General features: G+C 37.2%; 1 long non-coding RNA gene across 2 annotated transcripts in view; it reads left to right on the forward strand.

Moving 5' to 3' along the window:
* Positions 1–17,110: 17,110 nt before the first annotated feature.
* The window catches only part of LOC127519428 (uncharacterized), a 31,146-nt gene continuing 27,602 nt past the window's right edge, over positions 17,111–20,654 (forward strand). Inside the window, exons 1-2 of one of the 2 annotated variants that reach the window (XR_007931829.1) lie at positions 17,111–17,159; positions 19,123–19,199. This is a non-coding gene — a long non-coding RNA (uncharacterized LOC127519428). Of the gene's footprint in view, positions 17,160–17,898; positions 18,042–19,122; positions 19,200–20,654 lie in introns of those variants that run through there. The other variant, XR_007931828.1, reaches the window with a different exon arrangement.

Below are 20,654 nucleotides of genomic sequence, written 5' to 3' on the forward strand. Positions count from 1 at the left end.
GAAGAATGTTCCTGTGGTTAAGCGCTGTCTTTTGCTTTGAGGCTTTCTGGAAAAAAGAGCATTTAATGACCTGTGAAGGTGGGTAAAAGAAAAACACATCCAAGTGATCAGATAATATCCTCAGCAGGGCGGTCACAAGCTTTGCCACAGTCAGATTTTTTTTGGCCTTAAACCCATATTAGAAACGTCCGTGTCGTATCAATGCATGCTGAGGCTTTAGAAAAGCATCCCAGGGTGAAAGATATCAAGAGTTGGTCAAAAATTTTTTTTTTTACATTTTACCCGTTTGCTGTTCAAAGGCTACTCATGAGGAGCTCGGACATTTCCCTGAAAGATCTGTCTGCATGGAATGTCCTGACTCTGTTAGCTAATGAGTGCTTATTTAAACCACTCACACACGCTTAGGACACTGAAGCAGAGATATCCAACAGCTATGCTGGGCACACAGCATGCTGGGATATGAGAGCACAAAGTCTTATTTTGACAGGATGAGTGTTAACAGGGCTACTTCGGAAAGCTTAGAGGCCACAAAGCAAGATCCTTTTAGCCTCAAGGGCTGCACTCCCTATTTTTATAGTATGTCTTTTATATTAATAACTTATTTCAGTTTCTGACAAAAAAATCACACTGACTGCACATATACCACAGTATAAATGCAGGAATGTGCACCATTCAGAATTGGTTTGAGAGTGCCTTACATTTTAATTCAGTTTCCGAATCTGACTTGAAGTTGTTTGTATTATATTAATATTGATTTATAATCAAACAAAAAAAATTATTTAAAGAAGTTCATGAACTTTACCTAAAGTTTTATGGATGGATAGATTTATTGATTGATTTATAGTTTGAATGTATTACAGCAAATTTCTCTTCAAGTCATTTATTTAAATTAAAATTCCAATGTAATGTCCTGTGTCCAATTCAAATCAATTCTTAAATTCTACATTTTTGTATTAAACCATGTTTGTGATTTATTGTTCTTGTGGTTGCCACAGTTATGAAAACATCACATAGACCACAAAGGAATGTCTTGAGGGGTCGTGTGTTGAGTAATGCTGCTCTAGTTCAAAGCTGAATCTGTTTTCTCCAACAATGGGATGTATATCACATGTATAAACTGAACTAATTGCTGGATTGTTATAGTCAGTGTAAAATTGTCATGTAAATCTCTAATTGCAATTTTATGTTGCAGTGCAGTGCTTCAGTCTGGTCAGTGTGATCTACAGTAGAAAAGGCGAGTATAATGCTGCTATATTTTACAGTGTACATTACTTTCTTCGACACAACAATTATGGAGATGAGATTTTCATCCATGCGTTCCAATTGTCTGACTGTGTTTTCATATTAACGGCATATTGATCTCAGATTGCTGGAGCATGTTATTTGGCTAGATACATAATGGCCATCATGGTGCCATTTCTATTGCAATGGTGTCATCTGCCTTCTGAGATCACAAAATTGGAATGTGCAGGTTTATCATGCCGGAGTCTCTTGTATATAGTACTGATCTCTATGGTGGTGTATAAGGTCTGACAAGGTATGTTTGCAGCAGATGGGAAGAGGGAAAACAATGCATTTATCATATTATGTGCAGTGTTGAGTTCGTGTTTTATTCAAAGTGGAATTTTAGCTGGTTTGCCTTGCAAACAGCTTAGAGCTTTCAGTTAAGTTTATCAGTATTTATCAAGCATTTATTTGAAACCACATCTTGGATAATGTGGAGTAAATTCAAAAAGTAATATTATTTTTAAATAGCAATATGGTAACTTTACATCTAACTAGGGCTGTCAGTTGATAATTTTAATTATATTTGCTATTATAAAACGGTTAGTTCCTGTCCTTGATTCTTCACCCAACGGTTCTGTGCATCACTACACAACCCTTAACAACCACTCTTAGCAATGTAAACTGTATGTTCTCAATTGATATTGTTCATTGAAGCTTACTGTATTATGTAGAAGAGTATTGTGAGAAAAAGATCGAGCGAGTTTATTACCTGCATTCAGATTTAGCATTTTCCTTCAGGTCAGTCCTGCGTTCATAATAAAAAATCTGTTTAAATGTCCGATGTATCATCTTGTCCTTTTAACATTTAAGGTTTTTTTCCGTGACTGACAGCGCTAGTCAAAGCATTTGTCAGTTGCGCCTTGTTCCGTATTCACAACAATTCAGTCTTCTCAATATAAAAGTTCGCTACTGACTGACACACTCATAAAGACAGTCTTTGCCGCCATCTAATGCCGTGAAAATGTAACTTCTGTTGCTGTTCACGGTCAGGGACTGTTTTTTCAGGCGGAAGGAAGGCTTTTAGAAAAAGTTTACTTCATGAAAGTTGCATTGATACATATTTCCGGCTTTAATATTTGTATTGTGTGGTAACCATTTTATAAAAGCAATAAGGTACTCGAGGCTAGTGCTGTATCTTGAATAATCACGGCTGAAGGGGTTTCAGGAACTCCGCTTCGCGTCGTGCCAAACAACGCCCTTCAGCCGTGACTTATTCACAATACAGCACAGCCTCCCGTACCTTATTGCTTACGTATGCAATATGAGAAAAGTGATAAATTGTAATATTTTAATATTTTATTCATTTTTATTTTATTATATTTTAAGTATTTATTTTATAATTGTGTCAGAACAGCAAGTCATTGGATAGACTACGCAAAGTGGCTGTAGAAGGCAATACATTATTTGTTTCATTCCCGTATCGTGTTTTGACATGTCTGTCAATATGTCCGAGGAAGCCTTAGGGCTTTTCATAGAAAATTCATTCTTGCATAAGATTTTTTTCCAATGTTAGTCTATGTACACATGCATATTGACGTCTTTGGCTGTTGTGTTACATCTTGTGAGCCCCATTTTAAAGGCTGCGTCAAGTTTTTAAAATGGATCTCAAGACCTCTGTGCGTCATTCTGCTGCATATCATCTAGCTGTCTTTGAACACAAGAACCTATTGGGCATGATTAATTGCATACATTTTTTTTAATCATGTAGTTTTTTTAATTAATGAGTTTAATTGACAGCTCTACTTGTAACACTTTACCCCAACACTGATGATGTGTCAGACAGATTCAAGAAATGATTCCTGATGTAGTTTGGTTAGTTAACATAGCTGAGAGCTGCATGCATGCAACATGGGTATTTATAACCCTTACAGCAGAATGTTAGACATCGATGGATCATCCTCTGCATAGAAAGTGAATGAGATATGGCAAATTAATTGAGACAGCGAGAGATCAGCGCAGTTGCTCAGCCTCAAGGGCGAGTGGCCAAATTTAAGTCAGATTCTATTGCAGACACCGTGTAGCCTAATTATTCTGGGCTTCACATCTGCTTGTGTGTCTCAGTTGCTGCTTCTGTCTTTTCAGTTTAGTGAACCTTGGAGGCCCCTGCCTGTTCTGAAGAATCCACCCACTCGCTGTAACACACACACACACTCTCTCACACACACACACACTCGCAGACAGTAATGAGAGGCAATCCGTGAGAAAAAAAACACAGCAAACTACCCACAGCCACTGCAACTTTCCTTACTGTTCATCGGCAGAACGTTTCCAAACTGCATTCCGCCTCCACACCTCATGTCTCTTCGCACTGCCTGTCTTCCCATGATCCCTCACTCCTCCCCAACCCTCCACAATCCCCCCCACCCCCCCTCCTCTGCGCAGCGCTGATGTTTCCAGCATGGCTTCTGGGAGATGGAAGTTGTGAAAACCTCCCGATTGGCCTTGCAGAAGGAAGAGACAAACAAAAGGGGAGCTGAGAGTTGTTTGAAGCCTGTTGAGAGGAAGGAGAGAGAGAGCGAAAGAGATGGCAGAGATTGAGGAAGCTGTAGAGCAGGGGCTCAGCTGCTCCCTAGAGGGCTGGCAGAGGGTTTTTGGGCAAGGGAGGAGAGTTGCGGGGAGCGAGTGAGGGAAGAAAAGAGAGGAAGAGAAGCATAGCTTTGCCCTTGGTGACTGGCAGCACAAATTGACAGAACTCTGTCGTAACCACGTTCTCCATCCAAGGCTGAGATGAATTTGTGTCGTCCCCTCTCACGCTCTTGTTAGTCGGCATCCAGAGGGAACGGCTCCACCACGCGCCAAGAAAAGAGAGCTCAAACTATGACTAAAACCGTGTCTGAGCTAAGTAGGAGAATGCTGACTTCTCTCTGCAGGCCGTTTGAAGCAAATGGTATCGGCTGGAGCATTTCTTACACTTATGGATTGGGCTTTAGGTTAAGCCTTGACCGTACAGTTTCTTATTTTCTTGAGAAAAAGAGCCCCGGGTCTGTGCTGCTACTGCAAACTCATTGTTTCTCAGTGTATTACACAGCCCTTTTAGCCTCTGCTTCCCCTGGGCCGTGTCACCTTGTCCGTTTCTGTGCCCTTAACTCATGCTGAGGCCGAGGTTGACTGTTGTGAGCAGCTTATCTATCGATCCCGCCGGAAATCCAGCCGCGTTCATGAAAATATGTTACAAATTGTATTATGATGATGAACATTTTCCTCCGTAATGCTAATGCTATTAAGCAGACAGCTCCATCAAATTCAATCAGCGGATGTGCGAGTCTAGAGCAGGACTGCGTTTGAAACGGAAGCAGTGGCAAGTAGGTTCAGTCATTTTGTGTGTACTAAGGATCCATGATAAATTATTAATGAGGTATCTATAAGACCATAGCTGTCATTTATGGTAAGGACATTCTCACCAGTTTTTGCCATAGCTGATTTTGTCCCCATAGCTTCAGGAAATATCTTGTGAATGTATCTAATACAAGAATAATCATTTTAAAAATTGTTAATAATGAGTTGTGTTATAATGAGTGGCGCTACGTTCTGGATTTCGTTATTGTCAATGTTGTGTAGTTTTGACTTAGAAATAAGAAAAAGCTCTCTTACAGACTGCCATACTACAGATCAGACTACTTGGAGCAGATTTGCACCTATAATTTGAAGCAAGGAGGAAGGGGATGGTGAGAAGGAGGAAGACAGGGAGGCAAGTGATCATTTAATCTCATTTATCAACAGATCTCTGTATAACCATTACTTGTGCCTATAAAAGTAGACCTACATAAAGTAATACAGTACCTTAATCATCTGTCATGTACATTTAGGCATATCACTTGGTATGCACTTGGACTGCAGTGTATTGTTTTTCAATGTAATTTATTAATTTTTCAGTTTCTTGGAAATACTGAATTAATATATTTTATATAATGTTTATTTCTCTCTGATATACTATGAAAGGTTTGAGAAATATCTGTTTAAATTGCACATAATAAATGTATGAGTTGTCTGAGGGATTTGTTAAATGTTTTATGTGTTTTTGGGTAACATGCTGTAAAGATTAAAGCTGCAGTCCGTAGTTTTGCCTTTTTGTTGCTATCTCTGTTTGAAACTTGCAATTGCAGTTATTTGCGGAATTATCATCTTTATCATTTTCACAGATTCTGCGTCTTGGAAGTATGACCAAAATAAGAATTTTTATTGGAAAATGTCATCTGAACAAGTAAGTAACATGTATGACACTTTTGTTCTGACCAACTGAGAAAAAAGCATTACAATAAATCGCGCTGCCAATGGCGATTAAATCTAACAATCGCTTAGCTTGGATCACGTCAAGCTGTACAAATTATTATTATTGTTATACTTTGCTCTCAAATTGTTAATGTTAATAACAACATCAGCACTGCATGACTATACAGTGGGTACGGAAAGTATTCAGACCCCCTTAAATTTTTCACTCTTTGTTATATTGCAGCCATTTGCTAAAATCATTTAAGTTCATTTTTTTTCCTCATTAATGTACACACAGCACCCCATATTGACAGAAAAACACAGAATTGTTGACATTTTTGCAGATTTATTAAAAAAGAAAAACTGAAATATCACATGGTCCTAAGTATTCAGACCCTTTGCTGTGACACTCATATATTTAACTCAGGTGCTGTCCATTTCTTCTGATCATCCTTGAGATGGTTCTACACCTTCATTTGAGTCCAGCTGTGTTTGATTATACTGATTGGACTTGATTAGGAAAGCCACACACCTGTCTATATAAGACCTTACAGCTCACAGTGCATGTCAGAGCAAATGAGAATCATGAGGTCAAAGGAACTGCCTGAAGAGCTCAGAGACAGAATTGTGGCAAGGCACAGATCTGGCCAAGGTTACAAAAAAATTTCTGCTGCACTTAAGGTTTCTAAGAGCACAGTGGCCTCCATAATCCTTAAATGGAAGACGTTTGGGACGACCAGAACCCTTCCTAGAGCTGGCCGTCCGGCCAAACTGAGCTATCGGGGGAGAAGAGCCTTGGTGAGAGAGGTAAAGAAGAACCCAAAGATCACTGTGGCTGAGCTCCAGAGATGCAGTCGGGAGATGGGAGAAAGTTGTAGAAAGTCAACCATCACTGCAGCCCTCCACCAGTCGGGGCTTTATGGCAGAGTGGCCCGACGGAAGCCTCTCCTCAGTGCAAGACACATGAAAGCCCGCATGGAGTTTGCTAAAGATGGTGAGAAATAAGATTCTCTGGTCTGATGAGACCAAGATAGAACTTTTTGGCCTTAATTCTAAGCGGTATGTGTGAAGAAAACCAGGCACTGCTCATCACCTGTCCAATACAGTCCCAACAGTGAAGCATGGTGGTGGCAGCATCATGCTGTGGGGGTGTTTTTCAGCTGCAGGGACAGGATGACTGGTTGCAATCGAGGGAAAGATGAATGCGGCCAAGTACAGGGATATCCTGGACGAAAACCTTCTCCAGAGTGCTCAGGACCTCAGACTGGGCCGAAGGTTTACCTTCCAACAAGACAATGACCCTAAGCACACAGCTAAAATAAGGAAGGAGTGGCTTCACAACAACTCCGTGACTGTTCTTGAATGGCCCAGCCAGAGCCCTGACTTAAACCCAATTGAGCATCTCTGGAGAGACCTAAAAATGGCTGTCCACCAACGTTTACCATCCAACCTGACAGAACTGGAGAGGATCTGCAAGGAGGAATGGCAGAGGATCCCCAAATCCAGTTGAGAAAAACTTGTTGCATCTTTCCCAAAAAAACTCATGGCTGTATTAGATCAAAAGGGTGCTTCTACTAAATACTGAGCAAAGGGTCTGAATACTTAGGACCATGTGATATTTCAGTTTTTCTTTTTTAATAAATCTGCAAAAATGTCAACAATTCTGTGTTTTTCTGTCAATATGGGGTGCTGTGTGTACATTAATGAGGAAAAAAAAATGAACTTAAATGATTTAGCAAATGGCTGCAATATAACAAAGAGTGAAAAATTTAAGGGGGTCTGAATACTTTCCGTACCCACTGTATTTAGTGTGTATTAGCTTTACCTGTAGATTTCAATTTCTGTAGCCACTTCCAGTTGTCACTGATGATTGTCATTTGGACCTTTCTGGATTACAATCCGCCATCAAAATGATAAGTTTAATTATTGCAGCTGCTGTGAGAAAAGGCTATAAATGATCTGCCATCCTCACATGTGATTTAGCCTACTAGCTGGGACTCCTTCTTTATGTAAACAGACGTGTCGAAATGACGCAAAGATGAATGGCTGCATGCTCAAATTTCCCACGGAAATCCACCAGTACCACCCGAATTACAAAACATTATTACAAGCTTACGTTTGTGAATCGGGCTAAGGTAAGGAGATAGTTTTGAACACTGGCTAGTTATGTACTTTCTCAAAAACTGATTTTGGATGATTTTTAACCAAAAAAAGTTACAGACTGCAGCTTTAAGTACTAATTTTATGTGAATGACATTCTGCTTAGTACTTTAGGAAACCCAGTCCTGATCCTGGATTAATACATTACATAGACTATTTATTTATTTATTATTATATTTATGTATCATTTATATATATATTTTTTTATTTATATAATGTAATTATTTAATATTTATGAGCTACATTTGGCATTTCATGACTTTACAACCAGTACTTCTGAGCCCCAACACCCAAAGTGATGCACATTTAAGATTATTAGAAGAATTATAGATTATTAGAATAATAATGTGCTTTTTCAACTATGAAAACACTTAATTCAGAGTCATAGCACCTTTAGTCAGTGTGTCTTTTTTCATAATTTTATCAGAATTAATGTTACACCCCTTAAGAAATAACACAGTATTATCATAAAATACAAGGTATTACCATTTTTTGTTGGATGCTACCCGATGAAAAGGCCATGGTATACCTTACCGTATTGTTTAAAATCATTGTATATTAATATGATAATCAAAGAGTACCATGATTTTACCATGTGATACCTTTGTAGAACCATTTTGCTGCCACAGTACTGCTTTGTAACAGTGGGATTGTTTCATTGTGGAACCCAAATGTTCACAAATCCTTACAAAATGTTCCTATCATGTATTTCACCCTCAACCCTCTATTCACATCCACCAAGACTGTCTTCTGTCTGACAAATTCTCCACATGTAGTCGAGTCTCTACATCTTCCTCACTCTCCTGGATTTTCTCTTATCTCCTCTGTGTGATATACATCCAGGCAGGAAGCTACAGCCTCTTAGATTCTATCGCGTCCTGTTTGCCTTGTTTGAGCGAATGACTGAACCTTAGCCCTGTCGGGGAAAATGAGATCCGGTGCTAGACCAGAGAACGAGAAATGTTATCTCCGAGTTCGAAGGCCCAATCCACCAGTCCGTCAGCTTTTACCTGCCAGGTGACAACATGATAAGACCCTTAAAGCTTAAGAACAGCCCCTCTCATTTCATCTATCACTCTCCCATCAGACACTATGACTTGTTGTATTATATGAGCATTTAACCATTAGCAACCATTTGTTCCTTCGAAATTTATAGTGAGGCACAAGAGATTGTAAAGGGCATATGGTGTGGCTTGCTCTGATTAGAGATATCTTATATCTGTTGCTGTTTGATTTCTACTGTTTCTCTCCAATTGTTTGAAAACTCTTGTAGCAATATTCAGTGTTTTATCATGAGAGAAATACAGTATACACTACTGTTCAAATGTTTGGAGTCAGTAAGATTAATAAAAGATATTAATATTTTATTCAGCATTAGATTGATTCAAAGTGATAGTAAAGACTTACATTGTTATAAAAAAATATTTTGAATAAATGTTGTTCTTTTTAACTTTCTATTCATGAAAAAAAATCAAACAAAAATATTAAGCAGCACAACTTTTTTCAACATAAATAAATGTTTCTTGAGCACTAAATCAGCATATTAGAATGATTTCTGAAGGATCATGTGACACTGAAGACTGAAGTAATGATGCTGAAAATTCAGAATTGCCATATAAAATAAATAAAATAGAAAACGGTTGTTTTAAATTGTAATAATATTTCACAATATTGCTGTTTCTACTGTATTTTCAATCAAATAAATGCAGACTTGCAGAGAAATCAAAAACATTATAAAAAAAAATCTTTCTGACCACAAACTTTTAAATGGTAGTTTATTAACAAAATGTTAATGTCTATTTTAATAAATACAAATTAAGCCCTTAACTGTAATATTTTAATTTAAGACAAGTGTTTTAAATGTACATATTATATTGTTTGTAAATGTATGAAGAATCAGCTCATTATGCTTATTTTGACAACAAATGCACAAGATTTTGAAATCAGTCAGATTTAGTGCTGGATCAAAATGTAGATCTTCATGTGAACTTGCTATTATTGATTCTAAAAATTCTAAGATTGATCTCTTACTCTGTGCCTATTTTCAGTGGCGTACAGCACATGCCCTTTTAATGAATAGTTCAAAAAGACGAGTTACCCATTTGAATCAGTCTGAAACACTGACTGTACCATTCACAGCGTTAGCAGTGAGAGAGCTTTTCATATCTAAGCAAAATCTACATTTTATAATTGAAATTTAACCACATGATGAGAATGATTCAGTTCCTGATTCAATTTTATTCTAAATTGAGAGCTTGTCCATCTGTAAATCTGTATAAATACCTAACTCTAGTAAGATTTTCCTCTAGTTTTGACACATTTAAAAAAAAAAAAAAAAAAAAAAAAAAAAACAGAACACCGGTGTTCTGGGTCGAACATTAATGGGTGGCAAAGATGCCACCAAAATGAACAAAAATGCCCCCAAATTCAAGATAAAGGGGGCAAAAAATGTCACAGTACAATTAAGCTATATCTATTACGACCGTGACGATTAAAGTGAAATGTGAAATTAATGAAAAGTGTCGATTGAAATGTGCTATACAAATAAAATTGCCTTGCCTTGCCTAAGGTGCATCACATTTCTTTTTACGCGTGGTTTGCAGCACTGTTGATCATTATAACCAATCACAAATGTTTCTGTTGAGCTTATGAATGCAGTGTCCAATCAGAGGGCTTTTGAACGCCGTAGTTGTTCAGTCAGACATTAATGGGTGGCAAAAATGCCACCAAAATGAACAAAAATGCCCCCAAATTCAAGATAAGGGCGGCAAAAATGTCCGTGTACAATTAAGCTAGATATATTACGGCTGTGACGATTAAAGTGAAATGTGAAATTAATGAAAAGTGTCGATTGCAGCAATACATTTACAGTAGATTTGCTTAAGGTGCATCACATTTCTTTTTACACACGATTTGCAGCAGCGCTGATCATTATAACCAGTCACACACGTTTCTGTTGAGCTTCCAATCAGAGGGTTTTTGAACGCCGCAGTTGTTCAGTGCGCATGCTCACGGACTGAATTCTGAATCTGTATTCGCGAATTCTCTCATCATTATAAACAACAAAGTGCAGAGAAGATATACTGTAAGTAGAGATTAATTTTGCAGACAGCTTCAGTGATTATAACAGAGTTTTTGCAAAAGTCATGGACCGCTTCAGTGTTCTTTGCTCTCTTTCTTTATATAATTTATTCCCAGTTTGAATAACCATTTTGTTTTTTCATGCTACTTAACCAATGTGAAGTCTTGATTTTCTAATCCGTAAAAAGCAATAAACAAATTCATGAATGGTTCTTAGCTTGTTTTATCCGTAGCCAGAATATGACTTGCTTTTTCCCCACAAAAAAGAAAAACCTCCTATTAACCGACATCAATAATCATTATTACTATATCAAGAGCAATAATCAACAATAATGGTTTTGTCATGATATTGCAGTTTCACCCTTTGAGTTCCTGTTGCTTGCCATGATCAAGTTTAGATTGTTTATGACCTTCACATGACAAAAGAACACAGCTTAAGGGGTTTACATGATTTTACACATTGTCAGGTTAAGCATAATTGGCATAAGATTGCGAATACAAACACGCTCAATAAAGCACTGTGTGATTATAAAGAGTGCTTGTATTGCTTTTGTTAATTTTCTACAATAAACAGAATTCAAATATAGAGGAAAAAACTGTGTGATTAGCACATTCCCATTTGTTATTGATGAATACACAATGAAAGGGAATGAAGCACAAAAAAATGCTTTGTTTTCAGCATAATTACAAATCAGTCTGTGCAGAAGGGAGCCTGTTTTATTTATGCTCATCCAGTTGTTGTTGTTTTTTCCCCCCACAATGCTGAACAGTGCTGTTACCAGTCATGTTATTGTCAGCTTGTGTCTTCTGGATGTCTCTATTGATCTGAGATGTGGTGTTACTGGAATCCTGTTGTGGCCCCAAGCAGATACATGCGGAATTGGCTGCGACCAACCGGCAGCTGAAAATCTGGAGGGATGAAGTACGGCCAGAGGCATGTAAAAAAAAAAAAAAAAAAAAAAAAAATTGTGAGCAAGACCACGATCATATGCACTTTTAATTACGCACAGTCTTCAAGGGGTTTTTTAGCATCTGTGTGCATCAAGCTCAGAAGAAAAACAATATGGGATTACCTGCGGGATGGCGTCCGGGCTAGACAGAAGTCTGCTGTTAATACTCAGGGACAGTCTGTAAAATCTCGCTTAAGGGGACATCTTACACCAAAATAACAGGGCTTTTCTAGTGACAGAGGCCCCACTAGGGACACCAGAGTTAAGAATGAGGGGGTGAGAAAGGGATGAGGAAAGAAAGAGGAAATGTTATAAACATTTTTGTCCTACTGATATGCATACACAGGTGTATGTTAAAACAGTTTTGAATTAGTATGAGTGCCATTGAAAGAGAGGAAGCCATATAACCAAAACACTGTGATGTCTGGAGGACTTTACTCTGAACTGGTCTCCTGCTGAGCTGCGGGCTATGGGACGGGTGTACTCCCGCTCCTCGTGCCCACCTTCTCCACCCGCTCAGCCCTTCCTGCAGATGGAAGAAGAAAGGGAGGGAGGGATGGACTCTTTGTGAATAATTTATTCCACTCCTGTGCATGACTGCGAGTGTGTAGCCAGGCAGAAAGAGGACAACAGAGTCAGGACAGTACCAGCTCCAACAAACAGAATGACCCACTAGATTGGTGCAAATATATATATTCTGGCCAAAATACATTATAGATATATGCTTAATATGTGTTGTAAACAGTGTGGCTGGAAATGCACTGTACTTTAAGGGACAAGAAAATACACGCCCAATCTTAAAATACATTGTGGCTAAATATACATTTAAAATGTATATTTTTAAAATAAATATAAATATAAATATATTCTGATTTGAAAATAGAAAAAAAGACACATATATGAGGAAATATAAGTAAATCAGACTTAGCAAATAATTTTATGTAGTTTTAATATATCAGCATTATTTTTAATGTATTTTTAATATATCAGCATTATAAAAAATGTGTGTGTGTGTGTGTATATATATATATATATATATATATATATATATATATATACACACACTCTAAAAATTGCTGGGTTAAAAACAACCCAAGTTGGGTTGAAAATGGACAAACACAGCGATTGGTTTGTTTTAACCCAGCGAATGGGTTAAATGTTTGCCCAACCTGCTGGGTAGTTTTATTTAACTCAACTATTGTTTAAAAATTACTGTATCGCTTGCTTAAAATGAACCCAAAATATGTTGGAAATGAACAATTATTAATACGTTTAATTAATAATAATTAAACAATAAACATTTATTAAATTGCTTATAATAAATGTTCACCTATTGATTATTATTGTTGCCTCAAGTAATGTCTCTGATTTTTAAATTCCAACTTATTTATCCAATTATTTGGGGTTCATTTTAAGTCAGCCATATAGCAATTTTAAACAATAGTTGAGTTAAATAAAACTGCCCAGCACACTGGGCAAACATTTAACCCAACCTCTGGGTTAAAACAACCCAATCGCTGGGTTTTTATATATTATATATATAATTTTATGACTAAATAATAATAATAAATATATTAGTATTTTATTTTTTCCATATGGAAAAGTTGTGATTAAGGAAATGATATGTCTATGTTTATTATTGACTAATAAAGCATGTAAACAATTCTGGAGCAGTTATGCTATTTGGGGAGTGAAGCTTTTATTTTTTACTCTTGATGCTGCACAGTTCTCTCCTGTCACTCTGCAAAGAAATCAAGGTCAACTTGGACCTCCCACCGGGTGATAAAAGGTCTCTACCTGCCCACCACACAGCTGGATGCCAGCTGTAGATAGTAATCAGGCCACGTCCTTATACTCTCTGAGGAAGATTTGTAGCCATGCTGTCAGACACCTGTATAGTCAAATCATATTCATTTAGGGAGAAAGAAAGAAAAAAACTCAGATGATGACTTGATAGAAGAATCCATTCATGAGTGTAGTTTTGACACATGAAGGGATTTGATGCAGAATGAGATTTGGCGTATTATCTGCTGCTGCCGGAGAGGAAGATGTGCCAGATTTTCTTAAGAGAATAAATAAGCTCTCATTCACTAAAGCTCTCAGTCTTTCTGTATTCTACGTAGGATGTCAGGATGTCTGTTACATTAATGGGAAAATGACCATGCGAGGGCAGGCTGGTCCCAGTGCGACAGAAAGAAGCGTGGACAGGAGTTGATGGAGAAGTCACGACTGCAGAATTGTCTCCTGTCTCCTCTGTGAGACATTTTTGTAGTGTGGTAAATCAGATCCAATAGTCATTATTCCCCTTCAGAAGATTGCAGGGAAAGAAAAAAGTGAGGGCGGCTCCAGGATGAGTGAATATTTGTAAAAATGTGCATTTGTTAGCATAATGAGATATTTGTACCTGATCTGACCCTTAAAAATGACTTTTGTTGGTAGAACTCAGGGTTTCCAAAATGGGGGCTTGTGAGGGAACTGCAGGGTGTTCATGAGTTGATAAAGCTAAAAATTAAATAAAGTGAATGTAACATTAAAATAAACAAATGGGGCTGCACAAGTAATCGAAATAAAACTGAAATAGTAATTTATCTTATCAAATCGCAATTATCAGCTCAAAGGCAATTAAATTGAAATATAGTCTGTTGCGCTGCGTGTTGAAAAGCGGCACAGTGTTCATTTATACACATGCAGCTTATAATATTGTGTTTTCAGAGCGGCTCGGTTCACAGTAAATGCTGCTTCTCATGAACTTCATATCTGCAAGCATTGTCACGTTCATTTACTGTAGATTCACTTTATTTACAGTCACATTCGCATAATTGCCTATATTTCAGTGGACAGAAGTTTACAGCATTTCACCAATATTTCACCAAAATAAAAGCTTGAGGGTTTGAACATTTGAAAGTGAAGAATTCGCTATGAAATATTTTCCTATGAAATTAAATGTCAAATTGCAGTTCAAATTGCAATAAATGACAAAATAATCAATGTTTTTTGTAGCCCTATATATGTAAATCATTTTAAAATAAAAACATTTAAAATCAAAATCAAACACTAAAAATATAATAAAAAAATAATACAAATATAATATTTTAATATTACAATAAAATTATATTTTAATATTATAATAAAATATATTTTATCTGTTAACATGTCCATGTCATTTGAATATTAACCAACATCAGAGAACTGTGAACATGCAAATGTGTCATAAATTATTGAAATATTAACTTAAAATGTCAGGGGGTATATTAAGTAAATATTTTGCATCTAAGGGGTTTGACTGACAAAAAATTTTGGGATTCCCTTGGTATAATCTAATGTAGTCAAGTTAATCCATCCATCCATCCATCCTCTTGTAGTGTTGCTGGAATGCTGGAGCCTATCCCAGAATCTTGGGCTGTAGGCAGGGAAAGACCCTGGACGAATGGCCAGTCTATCACAGTAATTCATATTCATGTTTCATATAATATTTCTAAATTAATTAGAGGTTCATTTAGATTTTTGGGCCATGTTTGACTAATAGTTTTGATGTATTTAGTATGCTCTGCTGCAAAATACATTTTGAAATGTTACATCAGCTAGTAGTCATGTTTTATCAGCAAATCTTTCAGTATTACTTGAGCTGAAAGTAAATATAGCTGCAAGCAGCAATTAAGGAACCAAGCATGAAAGCAATAGTTCTATTAAGTAATTTAATCATCCCTAATGATGATTTTTGTAAAATGTATTATGTTATTAAAAATGCTTATTTTGACTTTTGACCAATAACTGTCTGTCACTAAACTGAAACACTTTAAAAATGATTTGTTGTAGTTGTAAATAATATTGAAGTACATTTAACAAGAACATAAGAAATATTTCCAAATTTTTATGTTTAATTCACTGTGTTACCTTTTCTACAATAACGTATTGTTGCATCATAGTGTTGTTGAGATACACACTTAGATTTGTTTGGTATCAAATTTCTTTTGACTGATGTGTCAAAAAACCTTTTAATAACAGCGTGGCCTGAAGACGATCTGTCCCAATTTGTTGAATACCCCATACACTTTGTCTGAATTAAAGGTAAAAAATAAAAGTCATAAGCAGAAGTTGTATTTTTTGTGCATTTCAGGCATCTCTAGATGCTTTTAAGTTATTTAGAAGGTTGTTAGCATGAGCAAGTATGTGGTTTTTGGCGTCATGTCTTTTAATATGAGTTGTGCAGGAACCGAAAATGGCCAGGCTTATGTTTTTTGGTTTGTCCACAGATTCCTTGAACTGTTAAATACCTGAGAGCATTTTGGCTACCTGTTTCCACATGTAGTTAAATGACAAATTGGAACCATAAATCACTAGCATAACAAAACTATACAGCAACTAAATAAATGGCCAGCTTTCAGGTGAGAGATAGATCTCAAGGGTTTATAGAACTCCAACCCTATTGTGGCAAGGAGACGTGTCAGTGCTTGAGAAAATATACATGCCATTCTATATCACTTACCCTGCTGTCATGCGAGGAAGTGCCTGTCTCCAAAGGCACTATGCTATCAAAGTCATCCGTCACCTCCGAGAGGGACGTATGCTCGGTGCCATGGCATTTTGCTCACTCTGCTCATCTTTGCAGTGGGCAGTGTGAGCAGATTGCATTACCAAAGCACTCACTGAGGAGAAAGCTTTCCATATAATCCAATTGCTGGCGGAGTGTGGCAGCCATTCATCTGCAGAGTTGGAGGGTGGGAAGGTTGTATCGTACAACTGTCCCGCCAGAGTCCACACCTCATCCTGTTTCACTGATTATTTCTGTAGAGACAATGCACACACATTCAATATCTCTTTCTTCTGCCGGCTCTATATAACTGATAGTGCTGGGCATATAGTATAAAACCCTGTCAGAAAAAAAAAAATTGAAAATGTGTACATTGTAAAACCTGATAAGTTCAGAATACTAAATATTTTTGTAGACACTGATTACCTCAAAAAACTGCAGTAAAGCAACTCAATTTTTTTTAAGTAAACAGTAATTATAAATAACAATTAAGTCAAACTGAAAAATTTTCATTTTAATTTTATTTAATGTTTAAGTCCACTATACTTAAAACTATTGTTTACCATATGTAATGTTTCTCATTTTCCAATTATTTTGATGCAGTGGTTGTAAAACCCGATAAATTCAGAATACTCGAAACATTTAAATAAATAACTCAAAGATTATTTTATATATATATATATATAAATATATATGTATATATAGTACTACACAAACTCGCGAATTACAATTTAATTGAAATATTGAATAAACTAACACCTAATCTTTATGGGCAAGTGTTGATTAGCAACAGCACACCAGTATGCACTAATGTAACCATCAAAAAGACTTGTTAATCAACATGCAGTATATTTAGCCTTAAAGTTTAGCAGCCCATTCTTGACCTATCCACAGGCACTACACTTCACCACGATGGTAACCCCAAAACTTCAACAGACCAGGTACACACTGCAGCTAAATTCGGTTGTCCTTCAGTTCACCTTTTAGTGCTTAATCGCGTTCTGTACACAGAAAAATACGGGAGTGACAACCGCATTCACTCCCGAAAAATAGGCCACGTTCACATTGTAAATTTTTGGGATTGACAACCGCATTTACTTACAGGTGTGAGTCTTGAAATGTTTAAACTTTACAGTAGCGTCTGGAACACTGCCCTTATGAACGTGCAGCGAGAGTCAAGCCCGTATTCTCTTACTAGTAACCATAACGACAGTGAAGGTAATATTAAAGATGGCGACGTCCATAAAACTGAAAAGTCTTATCACTTTTGACATGACAAGAGACTAATTGAACCGCGAGTTCATCCATCAAAACTTTATTAACCAACAGCAGCATGTAAACACGCGTTGGTTAGAGTTTTAACTGCGGTGAATCACAGGGAAAGCGCGAGCCTTTTCTCATTCGAGTTGCCAGATCTTGCTAGAAAAATCAGCGAACAAGAATAAGCCCATAATAAACCTAAATAAATTCAAATGCTTTATGCTGAAAATAAGACCAAAATATCGCGATTCATGTCTGCTCACTTTAATAACTCAATAAACCCGTTCGCTTTATGAGACGAGCTTAAACAACAAGCCCAAAAACGCTTATAATGAGTGACCATGGCAACACAGAAAGAGCGCGCTCTGTGTGAAACAGGCTGTACACGCATAAACAAAATACGACGCTTCCGTCGAATGTGTTAGTGTGTTTAGTTAAATTGCTGAAAATAACGAGTGTTTTGTCACTGTAATATTACTTTGGTCACAATAACGGATACCAAACACGAGAGACGCCAGAACGTCGCAAAGGTTTCCAAGCTTTCAATCATCGCATTTTCGAGAGTGAGTCGTGTTCCGTATGCACATGTAACGATACTTTAGGGGATTCACTCCCGCATTTAAATGTGGTTGTCACTCCTGAAACTTACAGTGTGTACGTGGCATTAACACCTTTAAATACCAAAAATAATAGAACATTAAACGCATCTTCCCCTGTATTAATCTTGTGAAAAAAAAAACACAAAATTACACTCAATTTCAACATTTATTCTCCTTACACAGTCAGTGTGACGCAAAGCATGCTGGGAACTTGAAATCTGCTGCAACTCAGTTTAATGTTGAAAAAATTCGTCTGATAATGTCGGTTAAACGATGCGACGTGGATGACGTCACTTTATGTCGCTCAGTAAACTTAAAAACAATAATTTAAGTATAAGGGTTTACTCAAAAATGTTGAGCTACACAAAAATAAAACTAAACTCCTCGTTCAGAAAATGTAATTGCTTTAAGTTGCATCAATGATTTAACAGACTTGAACTGCATTGTACTCAATCTTTATAAGTTAGCAGTACTGTTCGGGTTTACAGTGTAGGCCTACTTTTAGCTTGTCACCTTTGTGCATTGTCTACCCCTAAACGGTTCATACCTCTTAACATGCTAATATATAATATATATTTCTATATATCTATATAATAGAAAAGTGTATATTTGATCAGTAATTCTCTCACATTTTTAGGTGATGGGCCACTTTGAGTGTTTTTCTCCTATTTCTTGAAATTCCTCAATTTTCGAGTAACATGTTGGTTGTTCACAGACTAGCATCATGAGCTTTAGCATTTTTTTTTTTTTTTTTTTTTTTTTTTTTCATGTCCTGGAGGGAAATCGTTCACTTTCCAGCTACTGATCCATAATTTTTTCCAGATTTTTATGATTATTTCTTTAAAAATAACTAGACTGCTACTTAAATGAACCTAAATGATCATACGGTTTGCCAGCAACAGAAAACTACTATTAGTCTATTCGCTAATCGACTGTAATTAATTGTTAGCTAATCAATTCAATGTTGTTCATTTAAGATAATTTTTTTTTATTTTTTTTTTGTCATTTTATTTATCATGCTTATGATTTTTATTTTATTTTTCAGCAAATCAACTTGCAAACCACTTGGAATTCTTCACGGACCACTGCCTTTGAGAGCACTGCCCCACTGACAAACTAAAGGTACAATTTTGCACATTTCTCAGACTGTGAAGGGGAATCATTTCTCCAGAACCTTTGACAGGAGCATGATTAGGGTTAAGAGGTTTGGATGTAGGTGGCTGGTGTGGCCTAGGTGGATGTAATCAGGTGCTGATGGTAGAAGTATTGGGGCGCAGTGGCCTTCTGCTCCAGCCGTTTTCATATTCCTCCACAGCAGGTCACAAAGCGGGACAGCTGAGAGCGTCGGGATATAAAGACAATCCCGTACCTTCCGCTAACGTTGTCTAACAGAGCTCCATTACTGGAGCCTTTTCGCCTGGCAACAGCTGTGAGGCTGGGCCGCTTGCCATCCTTGTATTGATCGGGCCTGCACCCGCCTCCATTAGTGCCCCTGCCTGCCCCTGAAGGAGGCAGACTGTCTGTGGGGAGCTATCACTGCCAATAAATTACCATACAGGGCCTGCCACAGGAACAGTGTATCAGAGCACATACTGAACAACTTTACCTGCAACGGTTTCACCTCAAAACCCTGTTCAGGTGCACATTGTGTAAAATGCTTTAGAAATGAATGAAGATTGTTAGTTTGAGTTTGGTGTGACGTGCATGGCTGGTTCCATTTGCACTGACCCGGATGCTACACACATACAGAGACGCACATGCTCAGAGAGAGCTGGGGTTGAAGTCTCATTAACATTTTATAACCTTCCTTCCTCTGAAGTTCTTTTTTTTTAATGGGGCCTAATTACTACATGCATATTGATTCAACCCTTCCCCTGCACTTCCTGGGTGTAGTATCATCTCCCCAAATCAAATCAAGCAGCTCAGCAACCCACACTCGCATCTCATCTCATCGCAATGGCCTCGTCACTGGCCCTTTTGAAGACCGCGACGGCGTGAAATGCAGCTTAAAAGCAATCAGATGGTCTATATGCATGTAAAGCAATATGGGGAAGTTATTTAAATGGGGTAAAGTTAATGCCTTTGTTGTAAAAAAACTAAGAATTGTGGAAGTAGCTGAAGTGAATCAGGATTAAGGGCTGAGGAGATAAACCTCTTTCCGGCCGTAATAAGGCCTGATTACCTCTGATGACTGTGCCGTAAATTAATGCCTGAAATGCCAGAAATGCATAAAAATTGACAGTTAAACAGGAGCTGAGCTCATGAACCCAGTGGCCTTGAAATCCCTGATAAGCACAGCTGTATGTTTAATTTGTTGGTGTCTGTGCATGTTAAAAAGGTCTCTGACAGAAATTGACCGGTGCTGTTAGTGCAAACACACACTGACACACATTCATGCACACACAAACAGCAATAGGATCATGTGGCTTCCTCTATGTAAAACAGTGACACAAAAACAGCACACAATGAAGACTGTAACGATACCCTATACACATACATTGGTAATTTTTATATTTTTGAAGTGTGACATTTGTACTTTTGAAAATTAATCAATTTCCTGTAATCTCTCAATTATAA

This window comes from Ctenopharyngodon idella, chromosome 9, assembly GCF_019924925.1.
Source record: "Ctenopharyngodon idella isolate HZGC_01 chromosome 9, HZGC01, whole genome shotgun sequence".
Lineage (NCBI taxonomy): Eukaryota > Metazoa > Chordata > Actinopteri > Cypriniformes > Xenocyprididae > Ctenopharyngodon > Ctenopharyngodon idella.